The 25,743-nt window shown below is 38.5% G+C and overlaps 1 protein-coding gene across 1 annotated transcript in view; it reads left to right on the top strand.

The window, feature by feature from the left end:
* The first annotated feature begins 334 nt into the window (after window positions 1-334).
* LOC115259537 (sodium-coupled monocarboxylate transporter 1) overlaps window positions 335-25,743 on the top strand; it is a 105,607-nt gene continuing 80,198 nt past the window's right edge. The window contains exon 1 of the mRNA XM_029860200.2: window positions 335-1,153. The gene's annotated coding sequence lies outside the window, so the exon portion shown is untranslated. The remainder of the gene's footprint in view (window positions 1,154-25,743) is intronic.

Below are 25,743 nucleotides of genomic sequence, written 5' to 3'. Positions count from 1 at the left end.
TTTTTTTTACAATTTTACACAATTCATAGAATTTGTTGAATATGAAAAGATCCTAATCCTTGCCGAAAATCGAACCCAGACACCATCAGCGTATTGTTGCCGTTATTGCTGAATACAATTACACATACAAGTCCCGCTTCAGCTACTCGGTCCATCGAAAACCACACACGTGTGTCTAAATTTATTTCTAATCATGCCCTACCATTGGCAGAGAAGTTTTGCGCAAAACAAAAAAATGTTACAAACACGTTGACTTCTTCTGCTATCGTTTTGAATAGCAACTAACCCAGCAAGGGCTAGGTGCCAAAGCGATGATAAGTCAGTTCAGAACCGAGCATTGCTGCGAGTACATCGACTTCTCCGCCATACTCGTACCAACCAAGTAGCATAGTTGTAGCCAAGCAGTTTCCTCCATTCCTCCAGTCCAGTCCATAGTCTCGCGCACGGATGGTGACACCGGTTTTAGTACCAATAATAGTGCTGCTGCAGCAGAGTGGATCCGAGATCACCGCACGCTTGGTTTAATCGTCGTCGTCGTTGTCGTCGCCACTTATCCATGCCCCCGGCCTAGGCGTCCCTAGCAGTCGCAGAGTGGACTTGCAACGGAAAGCACACACAACGTTCGTCGCTTCCGAAAAGGCGGAGATTTGGTTCGCGCATCATCGGCCAATTGCAGTTTCGGGGTGCGTTACTTCTCGGAGTTTTGCTGTAAACATCGAGATCGCGCTTCTCACGTTGTGATGGAATGGTGAATCGGTGAACCAGTGAAAAGCATTTTTTGGCGGGAAATTTGCAAGTGACGGTTGAGAACGGAATAACAACTTGAAAGCTTGAAGGAGATAACGTGCAGAACTAGAATATTCGACCAGTAGTGTGTGGGCTGCCTGTGCATCGGCTCCAAACGTGTATTACGTGACTTTCCGGTTTTTCGAAATCGTTGCCGAAGGAAAGGTGAAAGAATCCGTGAATATAAAGAAAAAGTCGGTCAATGAATCAGAGGTGCGCGGTTGGTGGTTTTGTTTACGGTTATGTTTATTTGAATGTAACGCAAAATTGCTGAAAACTAGTGCTAAAGATTGTATGTTATGTGCGTTCGTGCAGTGGGAAATCCATTTTTCGAAGAAAATAACTTGAATAAACGATAATCAAAAAGGTAAGCCTACGCTGTAAATATTTTTTTTTCTATTTCCTGTATTGAATCTGCAGAAACTTTTAGTGTCCATAAGATGCAATGCATGTAAGGGCGAAATTTTTTATTCCTTTTCAAAGAAATCTTCAACCTCATGTATAAATAGTTCATATTAACAAATTCTACAAATTCTATAGGTATGCATTGACAAATGGTTCTGGTAGCTGAGTGCAGTGGTTTCAGAGGTTATCTTGGTACGCGTTGCAAGAAAAAATTGGAATCCAGGAAAATTCGAAGGGTGCTTGCGGGAAATATTCCATACAATGATCGCAGTCAGCTATGCGATGCATAGCTATGTATAATTTTCTAGCTTTTTGATGCGAAAACTATCAACAATGATCTGCAAACTTGTTCTAGATAAATACGCAAATATTTAAAAATCATAAAATGTATGGGAAATTGAGATTAATTTGAAGTTATAACAAAATTGTATATTTTTCCTGAAAAATTAAGTTTTTCTGATTTTTTTTTGTAGTTTTTTGAAGAGAAAAATATCAACAATGTTCTGAGAATTTCTTCCTCACGTATTTGCGCACTGAAAGTCTCGATAATAAAGATAAAAAAATAAATAAATACCATGCTCATAGCGATAAATTTAAAGTGACATAAGAAAATATGGTTTTCTCGGTATTATACGTAGTTTTGTGAATATATTGCAATGCTTTGAGTGATAAAAAATCACTTAAATCACATTGATAGCTTTATTATACTCGTGTGGGCTATTCACCATAAAAATCATGTAGTCATCACGATAAATTTAAAGTTTTGCGGGAACATAAAAATCTTACGAAATTTATACACACCAAATTTGGAATACCGTGTTCGGTAAATTTTTGACGAAAATAGAACAGCTGAATACAGCTATACTGCATTGTTTACCTTTTGCACCCGGTTTTGACAGTTGGTGTACATACTGAGCCTCAGTAAAATTGCCAATTATTGTGTTATATATTTACAATCACCGCACACAACATCTTTCTTCCTGTTCGTTCTTTCTGGTTCCTACGCAAGCAATGTTGATGACTACACTTTTTCGATGTTTTTGACGTCACTTTATTAATGAGCCAATATTTGGGTACATAAGGACTGTATCGGAAATAAACTATAAACGTTTACAATTGCCTGAAAAATAATCTGTTCGAAATAAACAGAACTTTATTTTTGGAGATACTATATAAATCTCTTAAATAAAGAATGGCAGTTCAGATTTTCCAAAAATAGTCATTTAACTTGGACTTTTATCTCAAAGATTGCACATATGTTTTTAAAATTTTGGACACCTAAAAATTTAAAATTGCGAAAACTGTGGGCAAATATTTAATTTTTTCACTTATTTTTGCGCAAATATATTCTTTTCCAGAATGCAGTGAATGCTTTCGAACATCCTCCAAGACTTTCTTTGGAAATTTATTGAAAGATTCATTCAAGAACTCCTCCAGTACCTTTGACTGTTGTTGATAAACGTTCGAAATTTTATCCAATTTGGTTCACTAGTTTCCAATAAGACAGTTCAAAATAAGTTATCTAAAAATAGGGTTTTACGAGAACGGATCTAGTTTGACAAACAATTACCGAATCGAGCTCAAGTTCTTACCAAGGTTGACAAACAGTAAAAATTTGAGAATTTTGATGCACTATATGAAATGTTACAGCATGTTGAACTTTTTTATGTAAGAAAAAAAAGTTGCCTATCCCAGTCATTTTGGTCACCTCCTGTACTATAAAAATCTACGGAAAACTATCTGAGAATATATAGAATTCTTGGAGGAATCTTGGAAGGAATCTCAGGAGACCCCGAGCAGGAATGAATAACTGCCACATAACTGGAGCATACCAAAGTCAGGTATCATACCAAGACAAGGTATTGGTCGGTTGTCCAGGTATTGAAAATAACTTATTTTGGTATTTGGTAGGTATTCATACAATTCCTCAACGAGTTATTGATTTGGTGTTGAGGACTGATTGAGGTATTATTCAATTATGGGAAAATCGCTATTTGTATGGAAAAATCTCCGATTATTATTTAGATATTGCCATACCTGATGTCATTATTCACGCGTTATGCACAGAATACACACCAGTTATTATTTTAGGTATTTTACCTCTTATGCAGGGCTACTTAATACCTCATTCAGGTTGTAGGTATTCGGTTTTCCATACCTGAGTTAGTTATTCTTCAGCTATTTTCTCCTGCTCGGGACATTTCTGAAAAAATTACAAGAGATATTCTGAAACAAAATCTTTGAGAGATTTCTTCTGTAATCTCTGTCGAAATTTCGAACGGACCCCTGGAGGAACCTTTGAAATAGTTTCCGGAAGACTCTTTGATATTTTTGAGAAAATCTGGATGAATTTCTGAAAAAAAATGATATCAAGGAAAATTCCAGTTTTAGAACGAATCCGTAGAGGAATTTCTGAAGGAATACTTAGAGGAACGAATGTTGTGTGTCCTGTTCTAATCCTTGGAGTTATTCAGGGAGTTGCTGAAGGAATTCATGGAGGAATAACGGGAAAACCCCATGGTGGAATTCTTGCATGAATCAATATTGATAAACTAGCTGACCCGGCAAACGTCGTTCTGCCTGCCTACTGTGTTTTTGACATGCAGCTCTGTTGTATAATTGTCCTGAAAATGGGATTTTAAACTTTCCCAATTATTTTTTTCGTACGAACACGTCGGAGCCCTGCATGAATGAAATACTGAAAGAATGGTGTAGTTCCGTTGGCCCGTTCTTGAGTCTATTCGTGACATACAAACACCATTCCATTTTTATTTATATAGATGAGGGGGTCAGAAGAAAAAGGGTGTAAGTGAAAAAAAAATACTCACGAATGAAAGAGGCTTAAAGTTTTTCTCCAATTTTTCATCCCATACAAAACGTATGGAGTCTCCAAATCGACCCAATTTTCTCTTATATATTGTGTGTTTTTCTATTCATCGTAAAAAATATGTTAAAAGAGTACCTAAAAGCTTGAAATCTGAAGAATAATTGATATGCTCAGCTTGAAATCGACAAAATGGTCACTTTGCATCTTTGGACCACAAATATTTTGAAAAAATCCTGATGAAATACTTTATCAAAATTCATGGACGATATACTGAAACAATTCCCGAAGGAATTTGCAAACGTATTTTTAAGTATTATTGAGAGAATCCGTGGAAGAATACCAAACTGGAAACTGGAAAAACTTTAAACTTCTGACTTAAGAAAAAAAAACGCTGGAGGGATTTCTGAAAGAAATTCTGAAGGAACCCCTAGCGATAAATCTAAGATATATTTGGAGAGATTTTTGAAAGAATCCTTGGAGGGATTCCTAAAAAAATCCCCATAAGATTTTTGATAAATTCCATAGAAAAGCAAATTCTTGAAAAAACTGAAGAGATTCTTGAATATTCGAAGTGAACCTTGGCGAAATTAGACAGTTCTTGGAAGGCGGAATTTGCAAATGAATCCTTGGATTAAGTACTTCACAAAGGAATTCCTGTAGTCATTTTGGGGGTGGGGTTAACAACCAATTTAAAAGAAAGCCATAGAAGGTTCGTTATAGAAATTCTTTGGAAACTTCAAGGAGGAACGTTAAACATACTCAAACAAGAAAATATTTTTGAAGGAATATTAAAAAAAGAAAAAAATAATATTTAACCCGTAGGCTACGGGGCTTACAACAAAATTTAAAAACGGCTGCCAAAGACGCAAACATCAATATATTTTATTGAAATTTTGAGGTTCACTTCACTATTAGTTGTAGTTTCAATATGCTGGGAGCCACAAAAATTGGAGCCACCAGGACAGTTTTATTCCGGTGGACGTCTGGGTCAGGAGAGGTAAAAATTGCATAACCTTCCTTTTAGCAAGGCCCCATTAGTCGGAATTCAAATGAATTCAACTGGAAAGTTGTTAGTTCTATGTATTATTGTATATTACGTCAGGCCTGGGGGTTAAGAAGTATATAGGTCGTGTAGAACTTTTTCCAGGCCTCCAAATTTTTTTCAATTTTGAGTCTAATTTCTATGCGCTTGTGAAAGATTTTGAGGCACGCATGAAGCAGATTTTTCTGTCCTAAGCTAGGTCTTAAGCATATTGAATTAAACTATAAGTAAAATTTGATGGTAACATACTGTTTTCGTTAGAAAAATCATGTTTTTCACGAAAGTAAGACGATTTTACAAGAAATTGCCTACTTTTAGGCGTTTAATGTTTCACAAAAGGTACCGCAACAGATTCATAGAGCTTATGAAAATATTTTAGAATTTATTGCAACAAAAGCAGTTCTTTTCAAACTGGCATGTTTTTTTTATTATTTGAGAAATTGATATTTTCAGAGTTGTTGTACGAAGAGCCAAATGCCATTATTATTCGCCATTCATGCCGCTTGCCGCACAAAATGTCCTCGCGGGTCGGATTCAGCTTGCGGGCCGTACGTTGGGCAGCCCTGCTAGACTCTATAGCAATTTCTGAAGGAAATTTTGGTGAAATTTCTAAAGAAATTCATTGAAAAATTTTGAATAAATTCGCGGAAAATTATCTGAAAGGAATTATTGGAGGAATCTCTACATGAATTACTTAAAAATTGCTGCACTATATTGACTATTCGATAGGATCATGAATCGAATTATCCATCATTGGGCAGGCAATTCAAAGATCCAACCATTTGGCTAACTTTTTTCGAGGAAATTGTTAATAAGTCCCCAAAAACCAACGGAAATCTCTCATGATTGCCATACGTAAATTATCATTAAAAATTTCCAAGAGATATACCAAGAATGTGTTGGTGGACCTCATGATTACCTCCATGAATTTTATTGATGACCCATTAATTTTTACAAAAAAACTCGCTCAGTTCTTTTGAAAAAAAAAAAAAAATAAATGAATATATTGGAGTAAGAAATCATTAACAGAAATGAAAAAAATATTGCAATAGATTACTAATAGAGAAATACGTAAATAATTGGATCTCCAGTTAGTCTAGTGGTAAAGGCTATGGATCGCTAATCTGGAGACGGCAGGTTCGATTCCCGTTCCGGTCGGGAAAAAATTCTCGACTCCCTGGGCATAGTATATCATTGTGCTTGCCACACAATATACTAATTCATGCAATGGCTGGCAAAGAAAGCCCTCCAATTAATAACTGTGGAAGTGCTCAAAGAACACTAAGTTGAAGAGAGACAGGCCAAGTCTCAGTGGGGACGTAGAGCCATAAAGAAGAAGAAGAACGTCAATAATTGGCAAGGATAAAATGTACACGCTGGTTTAAAATTATCACTTTTATTTCTTTTAGGTCGGTTCGTTAAGTACAGGCTAGAAAAAAAATCTGTCGTTTTCCTGCCGACGTCGTGGGAAATTTTAGTCGGTGTCGTGGAAAAACCAGTGGAAGTTACCTGGTGGTGGTGGTGGTGGCGTGGAAAAGAAATCGGTGTCGGCGATGCGGTGCGGCGACGCACACGTCAACTCCGGAACTATATGGTCAACATGTCCCCAAAATCCTAAACTAACTAGGAGAGTTTTTCGGGAACTTGTGAAAGTTTTTTAGACTTATGATTCAGTAGCTATTTGAATATGTAACCTTTCCTATTCTATAACTATCGAACAAAAACTTTATTCTCCTCATTCTAAATCTCTCTCTCACAAACGATTTTTCCAATGACGTCAATTCCATGTCACGCATAATGCGAAACACCCATTAGCAAAATGACGTAAACTTGCTGATTTAGTAGCTATTAAAAAGGAACGTCCATGGTGTGAAACATCGTTGGATGGGACCAATTCTCAGTAGGTCGGCTCCAGCGGCACGTTATCCTTCATTTTGGATTTTGTTTTTGCTATGTGGTAGGACCAGATTTTAACGTCAATCGTTTGAAACTAGCGCAATGTGGCCATAATTTATTTTTATAGCTTTCTACATGCTGTTCTTTAAACCATGTAAATCCCATAATATTTGGTTTGAATTCGAATCAGCTGGCATGTTATTCATTTGACGAACACCTTATATGTTTTGACAAAGCCCAGAGCATTTAAACGTTTCATAATTTTTATTAGCTTCAAGGATTCTTTTTTGAGATGTCATACTAACTAAAAATAAAGACAAATGGAAAAACATTGTCAAAACGAACTCACAATTGGTTAACGACTTACTTCCTTTTCGGCAGTAACCGGCAACATTTTTAAAATACACGGACACCGTCTTCAGCCAGAAGCTGTACAGACTGAACGAAACATAACACTAGACACACGGGACATGCACCAGTGGATACGGAGAAGAAACTATTCTCACGAAAAGTTTCATCGCCCGAAGCGGGAATCGAACCCTCACCCCACAGCATGGTGCGATTAGAAGCTTGGTGACCCTAACCGCACGGCTACGAGGCTCCACTTTTTCACTGTCTCATTGTTTACTTCAACAACGCTTTATCATCTTCTTGTTTGATTGACATGCTTCCCGGATATCAAACTCCAACAACATTATCTAAAAAACTAATGTCACAAAAGTATCCCAAATTATTAACAACGCATGGCTGAGTTTGCCAATTATCAACATGCGAAAAAGAATCGGTTAGTAGTAGAACAAGAAGACTATTAATGGTAGGTTACAATTTTAGTCTGCTGTGTCTCACAATCAGCACTCATAAAGTCTGCTCCAGATTGACGATTTTTTTCACAAAGTATCGAGTTTCTTGTTGGATTCTAGTTAACGGAGCTTAAAAAAAAACTTTGAACATTTGATTATTAGGGTACTCACTAAACAGATTAAATTGCTGCGTAAGCAATGATTTTCTGTTTATTTGAAATGTTTCATAATTTTGCGAATGAAATAATCAAAGATTGCCTCGATGATCTCGACGTTTGATCAGTTTACGCTGTTAAGTGAAGCTCTTTTGTCCACTATCTTCATGTTTTCATCACGATGTTTAAAAGAAAAAAAATGGCAACAATTGGATGTAAAACTTAAGTATGCCCTCATAGAACTCATATGTATATGTATATGTGAAACATTGTGCGTAGGTACGTCCGGACAAAAAGAATACAAAAAAGCTTTGATAAATTGCCTTGCCAAATTGATTGATAAGTTGAGGTTAAGATGAGATCACAAACATCGTTAGCTTACAGAAATTTGACACGTTGAAGTGTTTTGTTGTTTACATCGAACTATGAAGGGACGAGGCGAAACGCAAGAACCGAGGTACGGTCAATTCAATGTGAACACTTACCAAAACAAGTGACCCCAAAGACTTGAGGTTGAATAGAAAAGCTCTGCTGTAAGTAACAACCGGTTCCTACCAGTTGGAAACAAACAAACAGTAGATGCTTTCAACGCATGGCCCCACATAAATCATGCAAATTAATCCTAGTGAACCATGATCGAGTGAGTGCGATAAGTGATATGACCTCACGCACGCAAAGATTGGCTAGCAAAAGAGGCCCATCATAAGGCGATGATGCGGTGCGGTGGGCTTGTGCTGTTGCTAGGATGATTGCTCGGTTCTACAATAGTCTGCAAATATCATATACCTTTTATGCGTAGAAGGTATCTCGCATAGCCAATCAATCTTTACTGAGTTGTTGTTCAGTTAGCCTTTGTAATATGCTGAGTCATAACTTCCAATGTTTGACCAAGTTGGTTAAAGCGCCAGTGTATCCAAATCGAAGCAACGGGTTCGATTCCCGTCAAAAGAACGCACTCATATTGACACATTAAAAATCGATTTGCCGTTTTCAATTCAATATTTCAGTCAAACAACTACTTAAATACTTGACGTTTCCTTAACATCAAATAATGCAAACAAATTTCTATGGAAGATTTTGATATTATTCATTAAATTTGAATTGGTTGACGGAAATAAGACAACCTAGCATGAGAAATAACTTGTTCGTGCGTTCGGTTATTCACGGTGACCGATGATCTCCTACGTTTTCGCCTTCACCATGGCAATAACCATCGGAAAATTCCATCATCAACGGCCTACAATGTTAGACGATCGACATCGGTTTGGATTGCGGGTCGCCACTAGTAAACTCCTAAGCTAGGCACGATAGGCCAATCAGTGGTCCAAGTCATTCGCCAAGATAAGTCCGAATGAAAATAAAAAAAGAACTCCCAAGCAAAACGGAGATACCTACGACTGAATGGTGATTTGCATGTATACTACGGCTATCACCTATAGAGGTGATTAAGCGTTTTCCCCGATTAATTATGATGTTTATTGATTAGGTTTGTGGCTGCCGGATGAATGGATGAACTGGTTTTCAGTTTTGGATGCTATGTCCAATGTTGATAAACAAACGTGACCAACAGGAAAAGCATGATTGGACATTTAGAAACATCATGTGATGTTTCGCGGCATATGATCGTTTGTTTAGATCATCTTGATGGTTTTTCTAGTAAAACTAAATAAGCCATCAGTATCTTGATGGTTTGAAAGCTGTAGGGATAGTGAATAGACCTCACTGAAATTCTCTCTCTTTCACTCTTTAAAGAAATTAGAAAACAACAGGACCAGCACCTGTCGAATTTGACAGGTGCTGGTCATGTTGTTGTCTAATTTCTTTAAAGAGAGAAAGATAACTTTTTCTTCATGACGTCACCGTGCATTGGAGTATAACGAGACAACTTTTAAAAACATTTGGCATAAATTAAGTATACCAGCTATGGCTATAGAACCTTAAATTGGTCATAGTTATTATTATTATTATTATTATTAGATCTTTATTATGGGGAAATTCAGCCCGATGCTGGTTCATCCCCGTTGGTCATAGTTGATGTTAAACATTTAATGATGCAAATCAACATGAAACATTTTGTGAATAAAGATCACGTTTATATAGGTGTACAAGCCCATGCACAAGGGGGAGTTTTGGGTGTTAAGCCCCCCCCCCCCATTATCGACGCTCCATACACTAGGCGCCCCTCCGCCTTTTGCCGAAATTTGGAAGCCCCCCCCCCCCCCCCCTTGGCTTCACTTCTGTGCACTTGCCTGCAGGTATAGTATGGTTGCACTCATAAAAACTCAACAATATTCATAATAAAACGTTTTCTTTTAAATTTTGGCTGATATAATGACTGGTAGACTATGAAGAAACAAGATTGCAAGGTATCGTCATAGTGTACCATTTATGGTTAATCCCATAATGCACACGAATAGCGTGAAGTGAACCTAATATTAAGAATGCGTTCCTTCTGGAATTAATCAAGGATATTTTTTCTACTTCTGGGATCCTTCCAGCAATTTCATCCGTGATTTTTCCAGGGTTTCTCCAGAAGTTCTTTCTGGAGTTGCTTAATGAATTTTAGGATTCTTCCTGGAACTCCTTTCGAAATTCCTTTCGTGATTCTTTATGGAATTTCTCCAGGACTCCTCACAGAATTCCATTCGAGGTTTCTCCCGGAGTTTTTTCTGGTATTTCTCGAGGAATTCTCTTTGAGATTCATTGAAAAATCCTTCCACGCTACAAGCTGCTTCTGGTATTTCTCCAAGATCTTCTTTCGGTAACGACTTTTGAGATTCTTTCAGAAATTACTTTCGAAATAGGTTCAAAACTCCTCCGGGACGATTGTAAGAACCATGAGTGTCGTGTCTTGTCTCGCGTCGCGTTTCGTGAATGTCCTCCGGGATTCCTGCGGAAATTTCTGCAAGAATTTCATCCAGGATTGCTCCAAGAACCTCTTCCGGGATTCCTCCAGGAACTCCTTCCAAGATTCTTTCAGTAACTGCTTCCGGAACTTCTTCAGAAACTTTTTCCTGGGTTTCTCTAGAAACTCTTTTCTAGATTCCACCAGTAGTTCCTTCTGGAATTCCTTCTTCAGTTCATTCTTCAATTTTCCCAGATGCTTTTTTATTTATGGAAATTCCTCAGGAGTTTGTTAGGGAATTCCTCCAGGAGGTTCTTTAATGGTATTTTTTGTGGATTTACCCTTAGGCGTTCCTAGACGAATTCCTCCCACAATTTCTTAAGGAACTCCTCCAGCAGCTTTGCAAGAAATTACTCCCTCCCTCGGGAGTTCTTTCATGTTTATTTTACTATAGTTTCGTACTATAGAAAAAACTATAGAAGACATTCCAAAAGAACCTTTTGGGAGATTCTCAGAAAGAAATCCTGGTGGATTCCCAGATGGAGATATAAAATAACTGGGTTATCCTAGAAGAAATTCCTGGAGATGTCTCGGAACTAGTCTGGTAATAAACTTCAAGAGAATTTTCAAAGAGGATTTCTAGAATAATCCAGGAACTCCTTAAGAAATTTCAGAAGTAATTATGTTTATGTATTGTTTAATAAATCCGAAAAGAATACTTTTGGAGGAATCCCGGTAAGAGCGCTTGGAGGAATCCCAGATGAAACCGCTTTTGAAATCTCAGGAGACATTCCTGGAAGAATCCTAGATGGAGCTTCTGAAAGAATCCATAATAAATCCCTTTTAAGAATCTTATGCAAAACTGTTGTGGAGCAATGTCCAAGGAATCCCGGATGAAATGTCAATAGTAAGTCACGAATCAGCAACCACGCATGATAACCCCTTATTTTAAATTCAATCTAACCATGGGAAATTAATGAAAATTTCCTAAGGTTGAATCGTAAGCAACTGCCACGAAACGTCAAATACAGACAAATTTATCGTGAGAAACCGCGGCATTCAATGTCCTTTAAGTACAGAGTTCCTTTGATTGGCACACGGCAACTAATAGAATTAATTTCTGCTCCCTTTCTACATAGGGTCTGGGACCATTTGGGGGACCTATTTTGGGCACTTGCTGCTATAACTCAGTCAATTTCCAGTCAAGTCAAGTCAGTTAATTTTTGGGGAGTTTCGAAGGGCGTGAGTTGCGTTACATGGGATCCAATGGGGATTCGAAGGCATTTCAGACAGCTTCAGATGATTTTTGGCGAGTTTCAGAGGCGTTACTTAGGCGTTACGTAGGCGTTTTTTGGGGTTTATGAGGGTCTCAGGTGCGTCACATGGGGTCCGAGCGGGTTTAAGGGGGATTTTGAAGGCATTTCAGATAGCTTCAGAAGATTTTTGGCGAGCTTTAGAGGCGTTAGTCAGGCGTTACGTAGGCGTAGGCGTTTGAGGGTCTCAGGTGCGTTACATGGAATCATAGGGGGCTTTACTAGGATTTCGAAGGTATTTCAGAAAGATTCAGATGCTTTTTGGCGGGATTTAGAGGCGTTAAACATGCGTTTCGGGGGTATTTGAGGGGGTCCTACAGTTTCTGAAAATACATTCTGGATCACAGCTCATAAGTAAGCTTCAGGGAGATTTCAGCGGCGCTTTAACTCTTCTGGACGTGCGCCGTTGTAAAAAGTACAACACGAACAAAAAACGTCGCTTGTCGTATACAGCGCGAGCGTGGTGAAGTTTACCACTTGTCAGCACAAAGTTGCATGAGGCTGTGTAAGCATGACTTTTATTCAATCACTTAAGCACACAAGTTGTGCATGTAGATTCGATGACTTACGCTCAAGAAAGTTTGTAGAAAACCTTAAACAATCCCAAACCATTCCCATTCCCCCTCATTGCTCCCCTGAACTCCACTTGCAGCTTGATTCCCTTAAACCCACCTTATCCCTAATCTAAAACACTTCAACTGCTCTGCACAATCAGATTCCATTTAGCGTTACCTAAATGGAGGGACCTTAATAAATTTCACCTAAATGGAGGTTTGAGTGTATTTCGACCTCCACTGTAAGGTCGTCTTTAGTGTCTTGTACTTAACTCGACTGAAGAGATCCATCGCAAAAAAATAATAGGTAAATTCATCAAGGTAGCTTTTTACCCTTCTTACACCCATAAGAAGGGTATAAATACCGCTTGGAAAACCGACTTTCGATCCGAGGCCCGCAGGGCCGAGTCACATATACCAATCAACTCAGCTCGACGAATTGAGCAAATGTCTGTATGTGCGTGTGTGTGTATGTGTGTGTGTGTATGTGTGTGTGTATGTATGTTACAAAAAAATGTCACTCACGGTTCTCAGCCATCTGTTGACCGATTTGAGTTCTCTTGGAAGCAAATGAAAGCTACTACATCCTAGTAGAACGCTATTGAATTTTATTTTGATTGGACGTTCGGTTACCGAGATATCTTTCAAAGAGTGCTAGGGAGTAGTACAACTTAATTATTTTAGATATTTTTGACAAAGTGTATCACCATAAATTTCTCAGCCGTCTATCAACCGATTTGGGTTCTTAAGGCCCCAAACGAAAGCTACTACATCCTAGTAGAACGCTATTGATTTTTTTTTTTGATTGGACGTTCGGTTACCGAGATATCTTTCAAAGAGTGCTAGGGAGTAGTACAACTTAATTATTTTAGATATTTTTGACAAAGTGTATCACCATAAATTTCTCAGCCGTCTATCAACCGATTCGGGTTCTTAAGGCCCGAAACGAAAGCTACTGCACCCTAGAAGAACGCTTTTGAATTTCATTCCGATTGGACATTTTGTAACCGAGATATCTTTCGGGGAGTACTTTGGAGTAATACAACTTAACTTTTTAAGAGGTCTTTGACAAAATGCTTCATAATAAATGAATCAGCCGTGTGCAATCGATTTGAGTTCTCTCAGCATCAAATGAAAGCTACAGCATCCAAGTAGTATGCTATTAAATTTCATGCCGTTTGGACATTTTGTTTCCGAGATATCTTTCCACGAGTACTAAGGAGTAATGAAATTTACGCTTTTGAGAGATTTTTGATAAAATGTATCATAATACATTTCTCAGACGTTTGTCAACAGATTTTTTATGATCATATTTGGTTTCTCAAGGAGCTCTGCATGAAAATGCAATTGCAACAAATACATAAAAGCTACTATCTCTTTGTAATATTTGAGCTTAATAAACAGTAGCAAAAATATCACGGAATGTATGTAGGAAAAGCCTTTTTACCCTTCTTACACCCATAAGAAGGGTATAAATACCGCTTGGAAAACCGACTTTCGATCCGAGGCCCGCAGGGCCGAGTCACATATACCAATCAACTCAGCTCGACGAATTGAGCAAATGTCTGTATGTGCGTGTGTGTGTATGTGTGTGTGTGTATGCGTGTGTGTATGTATGTTACAAAAAAATGTCACTCACGGTTCTCAGCCATCTGTTGACCGATTTGAGTTCTCTTGGAAGCAAATGAAAGCTACTACATCCTAGTAGAACGCTATTGAATTTTATTTTGATTGGACGTTCGGTTACCGAGATATCTTTCAAAGAGTGCTAGGGAGTAAAGACCGGTCCAGAAAGTATGGACGCAGTAAGAAAATACTGACATTTCAAAACTATTAATGACTAGTTCTTTTTGAAAGCTACATACTGTTGGTCAACCTATTTTCTCAGCATTTATATAGCGGTTTTTGCGATTTCAACTGTGTGTTTCTAAATACAAGAACTTTCAGCGGAACATCATTGAAAAAATGTGCACAAACGATGTACAGAGTTTGAAAGGTCACTTAGGGAATGAACCAAATATGATGGGAGAAAGTGAGAAAATCGTGCAAGCAGCAATCAGTAACCACGGTGGGGATAACACGTTTAAGCATAGGCAAAAATTTGGTAAAAAATAAAGATCTTGCTAACCCTCGTTTAGATAAACAAACAATGAAGGTGTTTGAGCACAAGAAAAAACCTTCTTACTAACACAGATCGGGATATAACCAAAAAAGTTACCATTTCGAATTCCAATGTTCATCGTTGCAAAGAACGTTTGAATTTTCGATCCTATAGTAAGCAGAAACAGCCAAAACGAAGCCCGAAACAAGAACCATTGATCAGACCCAGACAACTGAAGACTAAGTGCGTCCATACTTTCTGGGGCAGTCTTTAGTACAACTTAATTATTTTAGATATTTTTGACAAAGTGTATCACCATAAATTTCTCAGCCGTCTATCAACCGATTTGGGTTCTTAAGGCCCCAAACGAAAGCTACTACATCCTAGTAGAACGCTATTGATTTTTTTTTTTTTTTTGATTGGACGTTCGGTTACCGAGATATCTTTCAAAGAGTGCTAGGGAGTAGTACAACTTAATTATTTTAGATATTTTTGACAAAGTGTATCACCATAAATTTCTCAGCCGTCTATCAACCGATTCGGGTTCTTAAGGCCCGAAACGAAAGCTACTGCACCCTAGAAGAACGCTTTTGAATTTCATTCCGATTGGACATTTTGTAACCGAGATATCTTTCGGGGAGTACTTTGGAGTAATACAACTTAACTTTTTAAGAGGTCTTTGACAAAATGCTTCATAATAAATGAATCAGCCGTGTGCAATCGATTTGAGTTCTCTCAGCATCAAATGAAAGCTACAGCATCCAAGTAGTATGCTATTAAATTTCATGCCGTTTGGACATTTTGTTTCCGAGATATCTTTCCACGAGTACTAAGGAGTAATGAAAATTACGCTTTTGAGAGATTTTTGATAAAATGTATCATAATACATTTCTCAGACGTTTGTCAACAGATTTTTTATGATCATATTTGGTTTCTCAAGGAGCTCTGCATGAAAATGCAATTGCAACAAATACATAAAAGCTACTATCTCTTTGTAATATTTGAGCTTAATAAACAGTAGCAAAAATATCACGGAATGCATGTAGGAAAAGCCTTTTTTTATGATCAAATTTGGTTTCTCAAGGAGCTCTGCATGAAAATGCAATTGCATCAAATATATAAAAGCTACTATCTCTTTGTAATATTTGAGCTTAATAAACAGTAGCAAAAATATCACGGAATGTATGTAGGAAAAGCCTTTTTTACCCTTCTTACACCCATAAGAAGGGTATAAATACCGCTTGGAAAACCGACTTTCGATCCGAGGCCCGCAGGGCCGAGTCACATATACCAATCAACTCAGCTCGACGAATTGAGCAAATGTCTGTATGTGCGTGTGTGTGTATGTGTGTGTGTGTGTGTATGTGTGTGTGTATGTATGTTACAAAAAAATGTCACTCACGGTTCTCAGCCATCTGTTGACCGATTTGAGTTCTCTTGGAAGCAAATGAAAGCTACTACATCCTAGTAGAACGCTATTGAATTTTATTTTGATTGGACGTTCGGTTACCGAGATATCTTTCAAAGAGTGCTAGGGAGTAGTACAACTTAATTATTTTAGATATTTTTGACAAAGTGTATCACCATAAATTTCTCAGCCGTCTATCAACCGATTTGGGTTCTTAAGGCCCCAAACGAAAGCTACTACATCCTAGTAGAACGCTATTGATTTTTTTTTTTGATTGGACGTTCGGTTACCGAGATATCTTTCAAAGAGTGCTAGGGAGTAGTACAACTTAATTATTTTAGATATTTTTGACAAAGTGTATCACCATAAATTTCTCAGCCGTCTATCAACCGATTCGGGTTCTTAAGGCCCGAAACGAAAGCTACTGCACCCTAGAAGAACGCTTTTGAATTTCATTCCGATTGGACATTTTGTAACCGAGATATCTTTCGGGGAGTACTTTGGAGTAATACAACTTAACTTTTTAAGAGGTCTTTGACAAAATGCTTCATAATAAATGAATCAGCCGTGTGCAATCGATTTGAGTTCTCTCAGCATCAAATGAAAGCTACAGCATCCAAGTAGTATGCTATTAAATTTCATGCCGTTTGGACATTTTGTTTCCGAGATATCTTTCCACGAGTACTAAGGAGTAATGAAATTTACGCTTTTGAGAGATTTTTGATAAAATGTATCATAATACATTTCTCAGACGTTTGTCAACAGATTTTTTATGATCATATTTGGTTTCTCAAGGAGCTCTGCATGAAAATGCAATTGCAACAAATACATAAAAGCTACTATCTCTTTGTAATATTTGAGCTTAATAAACAGTAGCAAAAATATCACGGAATGTATGTAGGAAAAGCCTTTTTTACCCTTCTTACACCCATAAGAAGGGTATAAATATCGCTCGAAAAACCGACTTTCGATCCGAGGCCCGGAGGGCCGAGTCTCATATACCAATGAACTCAGCTCGACGAACTGAGCAAATGTCTGTATGTGTGTGTGTGTGTATGTGTGTATGTGTGTATGTGTGTGTGTGTGTATGTGCGTTACAAAAAAAGTCACGCACGTTTCTCAGCCGTCTGTCAACCGATTTGAGTTCTCTTGGAAGCAAATGAAAGCTACTACATCCTAGTAGAACGCTATTGAATTTTTTTTCGATTGGACGTTTGGTTACCGAGATATCTCTCGAAGAGTACTTATGAGTCATACTACTAAACTTTTTAAGATTTTTGATCAAGTGTATCATAATAAATATTTCGACCGTTTGTCAATCGATTTGGGTTCTCTTAGCACCAAATGAAAGCTACAGCATCCTAGTAGATCGCCCAGAAATTTTATTTCGATTGGACATTTGGTTACAGAGATATCTTTCGAAGAGTACTTCGGATTTATACAACTAAACCTTTTGAGATTTTTGACCAAAAGTATCATAATAAATATCTGAGCCGTCTGTCAACCGATTTCGGTTATCCTGGCACCAAATAAAAGCTACAACATTCTAGTAGAACCCTATACAATTTCATTAGGATTGGAAATTTGGTTACCGAGATATCTTTCAAAGAGTACTTGGGAGTAATACAGGTTAACTTTTTGAGAGATTTTTGACCAAGGGTACCATAATAAATATCTCAGCCATCTGTCAACCGATTTGGGTTCTCCAAGAACCAAATGAAAGCTACAATATGCTTGTATAAGGCCCTGAAATTTTATTTCGATTCGACATTTGGTTACTGAGATATCTTACGAAGAGTATTTCAATAAATTCTTTTTTTATTATATTCACATGTTATCTTGCATTTGTTTTTGACCAGTCTGTGGGAATTTATTTTTCAATAAATGATGCTGACCTCATACAAAGTATATACTAGCAGGTTATTGTTTTCAACAAAATTATAAATAACAAATTACAAATACACAGGAATTTTATGGAAACTAACAATATATTAAATGAAAGCTTTGAAGAACCAGACAGCCAAAATAAATAGCTAATGCCAAAACTGATTAACTTAGTAGATATATCATTTTTGTCGTTTTTACACCATAACCATGAATACCAACCCAAGTAACAAAAGTAGCTGCATAAGAGCTTATGGAAGAAACGCTTATGTGAAAGTGGTTGATTAAGCTCTTATACAGCAAAAATGTTAGTTGGGAAGTACTTCGGAGCTAATTTAATTGACTGATTTAGACAAAGTGTATCTCGCTGATTTTCTTACCCATTTGTTAATCGATTCAAGATCTTTTAGCAGTTAATAAAAGATACAAAATTCTAGAATATGTAAGCTATTTTTTAAACATTCCATATGGGACTCTAGGAAGTATCTGGCATTTCTGGTAGTTTAGTCCATGGTCCATGATGCTATTTTGGAAACCAATCCACTAGATGCCAAATCCACAATATTTTCTAGAACTTTTGGTCAATTCCACAATACAAATAATACAACAATAATTTTAATAAGTGTAAGAAGGGTTCTGTTCACCATAGGTGGATTAAATCGGGTTTTTTACAAGTATTTCAATAACAAACCCAGGTTCATCATCATCAAATTATCATTTTCGATTGCAACTTTTATCTATCTAATATATGCGAGTTTCTATCAATATATTTTCACGTAATTTTTTGCATCATTTTTGAAGCTTTCAATGCATATTTATATTGAAGACCTCAAATTCGTGCCTCAGATATTCATATGGTTATGACTGTCATAATCATATTTTCAAAATTCAAACACTTAAAGTTAAAAATCTAAATCAACATGTGAAAAGGGCGGAACAGTCATTACAAACTTCAGCTTCTCGCGACTGTGTTTTCCCAATCATTCACGCACATTCCAAGTAGCCACATGCCACTATTATTCGATTTGCGTGCCAATACAGTGCTAGTGTAGAACTGACCAGCTCTATATTGGCCGTATAATAGCCCTATAAGGCCGCCATATAAGGCTGTTCACTTCAGGACTCCTGAAACTCCCTTAGACCCTCTTAACCCATTTCCGCCCAGTGATCTATTTATAGATCAGATGCCTCAAACGCCCAGTGATCTATTTATAGATCAGTAACTTTTGCGATAACTGCGGAGAAATGAAGCATTTTGGAAGACTGGTGTCTTCAGCAAAGTTGTTGAGAAGATCAAGGACTCTTCGATAGTACGTAATTTAGTACGTATTCGCTCCAGTAGGTGGCACCAATGATCACGAAACATTGTGCTTTGCCAGGTGTTTCGTCAACAGCCATTGCCAATACTGTCGCCTTCGTATCTTGAGAATCAGACTACATAGAAAAAAAAATATATTCAGCAAAGTTGATCAGGACATCAAGAGCTATCCGATAGTGAACTAGTTGGTTCTAGGTTTACCTGCTAGGTGGCGCTAGTGAGTCATAACAAATTAAAACCTTTGTATCTCGAGAATCCGACTACATAGAAGAATTTCGTCTTCGGCGAGGTTGATCAGGACATCAATAGCTATTCGATAGTGAACTAGTTGGTTCTAGGTTTATCCGTTAGATGGCGCTAGTGGGCTCTAAAAAATAAACCTGTATATCTCGAGAATCCGATTACATAGAAGAATTTTGTCTTCGGAGAGGTTGATCCGGACATCAATAGCTATCCGATAGTGAACTAGTTCGTGCTAAGTTTAACCTTTAGGTGGCGCTAGTGAGCCCTTAAAAAATTAAACCTCTATATCTCGAGAATCCGACTACATAGAAGAATTTTGTCTTCGGCAAGGTTGATCAGGACATCAATAGCTATCCGATAGTGAACTAGTTGATTGTAGGTTTGTCCGCTAGGTGGCGCAAGTGGGCTCAAAAAAATCTGAATTTTTTTATCTTGAGAATCAGACTACATAGCAGAATTTCAAAATCTCGTCTTCGACAAGGTTGATCAGGACATCAAAAGCTAACCGATACTAAACTAGTTGGTTCTAGGTTTATCCACTAGGTGGCGCTAGCGAGTCATAGAAATTCTTAACTTCTGTTTCTCAACAACCAGAGTACATAGAAATATTTTGTCTTCGGCAAAGTTGATCAGGACATCAAGAGCTATCCGATAGTGAACTAGTTGGTTCTAGGTTTATTCGTGAGGTGGCGCTAGTGAGTCCTAAAAAATAAATCTCTGTATCTTGAGAATCCGACTACATAGAAGAATTTCGTCTTCTGCAAGGTTGATCAGGACACCAATAGCTATCCGTTAGTGAACTAGTTGGTTCTAGATTTATCCGCTAGGTGGCGCTAGTGAGTCCTAAAAAATTTAAACCTCTATATCTCGAGTAACCGACTACATAGAAGAATTTTGTCTTCGGCAAGGTTGATCAGGACATCAATAGCTATCCGATAGTGAACTAGTTGGTTCTGGGCTAAACCGTTAGGTGTCGCTTTTGAGTCCAAAAAATGTAAACCTCTGTATCTCGAGAATCCGACAACATAGAAGTATTCTGTCTTCGGCAATCTCGATCAGGACATCAACAGCTATCCTATAGTGAACTAGTTGATTGTAGGTTTGTCCGCTAGGTGGCGCAAGTGGGCTCTAAAAATTCTGAACTTCTGTATCTCGAGAATCAGACTACATAGAATAATTTCGCCTTCGGCAAAGTTGATCAGGACATCAAGAGCTACTCGATAGCGCACTACTTGGTTCTAGGTTTATCTGCTAGGAGGCGTTGGTGAGCCCTAAAAATTCCAGCCATTTGTATCACGAGAATCAGACAACATTGAAAAATATCGTCTTCGGCAGTGTCGATCAGGACATGAACAGCTATCCGATAGAGAATTAGTTGATTGTAGGTTTGTCCGCTAGGTGGCGCAAGTGGGCTCTAAATATTATGAACTTCTGTATCTCGAGAATCAGACTACATAGAAGAATTTCAAAATTTCGTCTTCGATAAGGTCGATCAGGACATCATGAGCTATCCGATACTGAACTAGTTGGTTCTAGGTTTATCCACTAGGTGGTGCTAGCGAGCCATAGAAATTCTTAACTTCTGTTTCTCAACAACCAGACTACATAGACAATTTTTGTCTTCAGCAAAGTTGATCAGGACATCAAGAGCTATCCGATAGTGAACTAGTTGGTTCTAGGTTTATCCGTTAGGTGGCGCAAGTGGGCTCTGTGGGTGCTAGTGAGCCCTAAAAATTCTGAACTTCTGGATCTCGAAAATCAGACTACATAGAAAAATTTCGTCTTCTGCAAGGTCGATCAGGGCTTCACAATCTATCCGATAGTGAACTAGTTGGTTAAAGGTTTTTCCGCTAGGTAGCGCTAGTGAGTTTTAAAAATTCTTAGCTGCTGAATCTCGAAAATCAGGCTTCATAGAAAAATTTAGTCTTCAGCAAAGTTTATCAGGACATCAAGGGCTAATGGATAGTTAACTAGTTCCTTTTAGCTTTATCCGCTAGGTGGCGCTAGTGAGTTTTAAAAATTCTTAGCTGCTGTATCTCGAAAATCAGGCTACATAGGGGCTGTCCATAAACCACGTGGTCATTTTTTTGGGACTTTTAACCCCCCCCCCCCCCCGCGTGGTCAATGGTCCATACAAAAAATTTATTATTCCATACAAAATGGTCATTGGCCGAACCCCCCCCCCCCCTCATGACTGCGTGGTTTATGAACAGCCCCATAGTAGAATTTCGTCTTCGGCAAAGTTGATCAGTACATCAAGGGCTAACGCATAGTGAACTAGTTGGTTCTGAGTTTATTCGTTAGGTGGTGCTAGTGAGCTTTAAACATTCTGAACTTCTGTATCTCGAGAATCAGACTACATAGAAGAATTTTGACTTCGACAAGGTCGATCAGGACATCAAGAGCTATCCTATAGTGAACAAGTTGGTTGTAGGTTTGTCCGCTACGTAGCGCAAGTGGGCTCTAAAAATTCTGAACAAATATGAATAAATTTTACGATGAAATAGAACTGCACGGCTACTGATTGATAACAAAACCAGCTAGGTATCAAACAGCCGTCTCATTTTACTAAATATAATACTGAACAAAATATAGTATAGTATAATAAGTAGATCTATTTTTTAGATTAATTGACCTGAAATGAATGTATGTGTTGTAATAGTTTAAGATAATGGGCAAATGCCTACAATCATAATAAAGTCAAAATAAGTTATCAACTTGAACTAATGATAACGTAATTTTCGATAACGTGCTATGTGCTATCAATTTGTTATCTTTACTCAGGTTCATTGTGACTCTTATCTCAAAGACATTCGTTTGGGTCGAACATGCCTCTGGAGCCGACCTACTGATTGGAACGCTCATAAGGTGGTCCTTTATAAAAATGAAACATAAACCAAGCTCAAAGAACAATTGCAAATATTTGGAGTTTTCGAATGACGAGTGCTAAGGTAATCTTTCGCACTGTACTAGATAACGGTGTGTGGCGGGAGAGGGTAAACCACGTGCTCGCAAAGCCAGAAGGATACGGTGGGCAGGATATACTACTAGAATGCCGAATATCAACCCATTATATATAGAAATTATTAGAATGATGCATATTGAAATGCCTAAAAACTGTTGAAAACTATCCATTGATAAGCTACTAGCAGATTGTTTTAGTTATTACTAATGTAATCCATTTCTGGAACATTTCAAACTGTAACTTTTTTATTAGGAGAATATCAACTATGATCAGTCATCTAAAATAAAGACAATTACACCGTCTTCGAACTTGCAGCCTCTACAGACTGAACAATACTAACATTTAACAACGGACAATACATATAACGCCCAGTGGGCCAGTGGAGAATTTTTCGTTTGACGAAAAGTTTTCCTCGACTGGAGTGGGAATCGAACCCACACTCCGAGGCATACGAGACACCTAAACTACTGACACCGCTAACCGCTCGGCCACGAAGCCCATTTACATAACTCATAGACATAAGATAGCTGCGCAAAAAAAAAAACATATATTTTCAATGTTTCACGTGCATATGCCCCACTGTGTAATAAAACGAAAATTTCACCGTAGATTTCCGTTGAAATGACTGCAATAACTTTCTTTTATGGGGTTGAGGTGCTCCAGAAAAAATCAGACATCTACTGTGATTGTGGCATAATTCGGGCGTTTATGGGTTAAACGCACCCTAGAACCCCCCAGAGACCCCCTGAGACGCCCTGAAACACCCCTGAGATGTCCCAAGCAGCACCTGTAACATCATCCAAAATGTGGCTTTCTATGCTTTGGTCTAAAAGAGTTGCAATAAAAGCACAGTGGTTAGTACTCCTGGTGTCCATGGTTCAAGTCTGGACATATTTTTTTCCATTTTTTTACCATTCCCCTTAGCTCAAGATGCATAACGATTAAGAATTTGCGCTTTTTGCGTTTCAAAGAAGAAGTAATTGTGCTCTGTTGTCCTTAATACAAGCAGCGAATAAATTGCACTGATGTTGCTGGTACTGGCTTTGAAACAAGTCGTGTTGCTTGGGGTCCTGGTACCCTCTGGAACGTCCCTGAGACCACCAGGTATCGCCTGAACTCCCCTGGGGATACCTAGTGGTCTCAGGGACGTTCCAAGGTGCACCAAGACGTCTCAGGGGTGTTTCAGGGTGACTCAGGGGGTCTCTGGGGGGTTCCAGGGGATTCAGGGGAGGGTTCAGGGGCTTCGAACGGGTTTCAAGGACATTCCAGGGCCGTTTTAGGGGCATCAAAGGCATTTCAGGAGGAGTCAGAGGGGTTCCAGACGTTTGTTTTTAAAGGGTCGCGGGAGCGTTTCAGGAGGTCCCTGAGGGGAGGGGGGATTCAGAGCGGGTTTGATAGGGTTACCTGGAGGCTTCAGGGGCATTTCCAAGGGATTCAAAAAGGATCCACGGATTTCAGAGCGTTTCACAAGAGGGATCTAGAGGATCTCAGTAAGGATCCATGAGATTTCAGGGCAGTCCAGGAAGTTTCAGAGGGGTACAAGGAGGCCTCAGGGGATTTCAGGGGGTCCCATGGGCGTTTCCTGTTGTCCAAAAGAGTTTCAGGGAACCTCAGGGAGTTTCAAGGATGCTCACGGGCATCTCATGTGGATTCCAGGGATATTTCATTTACGACCTTCTCTCGAAATATCTCTGAAAGGGATTTAATCCCTCTGACACAAATCTCAAACCCATTCTGAAGTCCCCTGTAATCCCCTCGGAAGCGTACCCAAAACCCTGTGAAACCATCTTAAGTCCTCTTAAATTACCCTGGAGCCTCCATCTTTTAGGCTCTCCTGAAACCCCTTTGGCCTCATCCCGAACCCCTAGGAGATAAATCTTTTCTCTAGAATTAAGTTAAATCATTTGAAGTGCTGTCTTAAGTTATGCACGAAACTTCCTCTTTTTATGATCATTTTAAATGTACAGACCCGATTTGTTCGTTGGTGGCTCGTTAGATGGGCTGTCTCGATGGTTGAATGTTCGCTGGTTGGGGCAAACCCCAACTAAAAAGCACTGTCAATGTCAAAATCAATGTCAAAACGAGTTTGACGTCTGACCGCCGTCGCATCGCAGCTCCTATATACAGAACCTTTGTGCAAGTATGTGAGTGTTTCGTGACGTATTTCTCGTCACTTGCGTGTGTCTAGAGCATTTTGATCAGTTGTCAGTTGCCCCAACGAACGAACACGATTCGCTAATCGGGGCGCAGTCGTGACCCAACCAGCGAATCCGGACTGTATACACCTCCAGCCCATCATGTATAATGTGATATTAACTTTACGAGGTCTTTTATTTATGAAACCTGTCTGTAAGATAAATTTGATGGTTTTTGTGCACTAAAACACAACAATACAGCAAAAAATTGCTGAAGTTGCATACCTTTTATAGTAATGTTCGAGTAGTTCAAATTAAGCGCAAGCATGCGCCAATGATACTTAGCCTACGAAATTAGCAATCGGGTACAAATTTATGATGTAAAATAGCTTGTTTTTATTCCTGTTCGGGTCTGTCACTGCGACCAGTTTTTAGATCTACTGTGACATGTAAAATAGCTCACCTCTGCAGATAAAATGGGAACATTATGACAAAATGCTGTAATTAATGAGATTCTCCATAGTCACATATGTAACAGCGGGTTGGATTATATCGGCTCAAATCATAGCCAATGTTCTGCATGAGCTTAAATCTCAGTTTGAATGTTTGGCATTTGTCAGGGTTGGATTCACACGGAAGGGGAACAAAACCCCGATGTTATGGAGCGTACTGTCCTGGTATCCAGGGTATAAATTAAATCCACAGACAAACAGACATAACACATAACACATAACACAAAATTTCCATCGTTAACGGTTTTAACGATCATTTTAAATCTCCGCAGTTTTTACTTTCACAACCAGATGCGCGCGAATCGTTTTTGTTCGCGTTTGACGTTTCACACTAGCGCCTGCAGTTGACGATTTTGCGAAGCTCAGTGCTTCGTGTGATATCGTCACCAGCTGGTGCGTGTAACTGAGCAATGGATTTTTAAGGAATTTGTTGTTGGATTTTCTTCAGGTGTCATTGGAACATTTTTGTGTAAGAACGCTTCGGAGAAATTTCTGAAGGAAATCTAAATTTCTCATTATCTGATGCAATCGCTGGAGGGATTTCTGAAAGAAAC

The sequence above is a fragment of the Aedes albopictus genome, chromosome 1, assembly GCF_035046485.1.
Source record: "Aedes albopictus strain Foshan chromosome 1, AalbF5, whole genome shotgun sequence".
Taxonomy (NCBI): Eukaryota; Metazoa; Arthropoda; class Insecta; order Diptera; family Culicidae; genus Aedes; species Aedes albopictus.
Note: the sequence above shows the minus strand (reverse complement) of the source record. Positions and strands in the feature narration are given on the sequence as shown.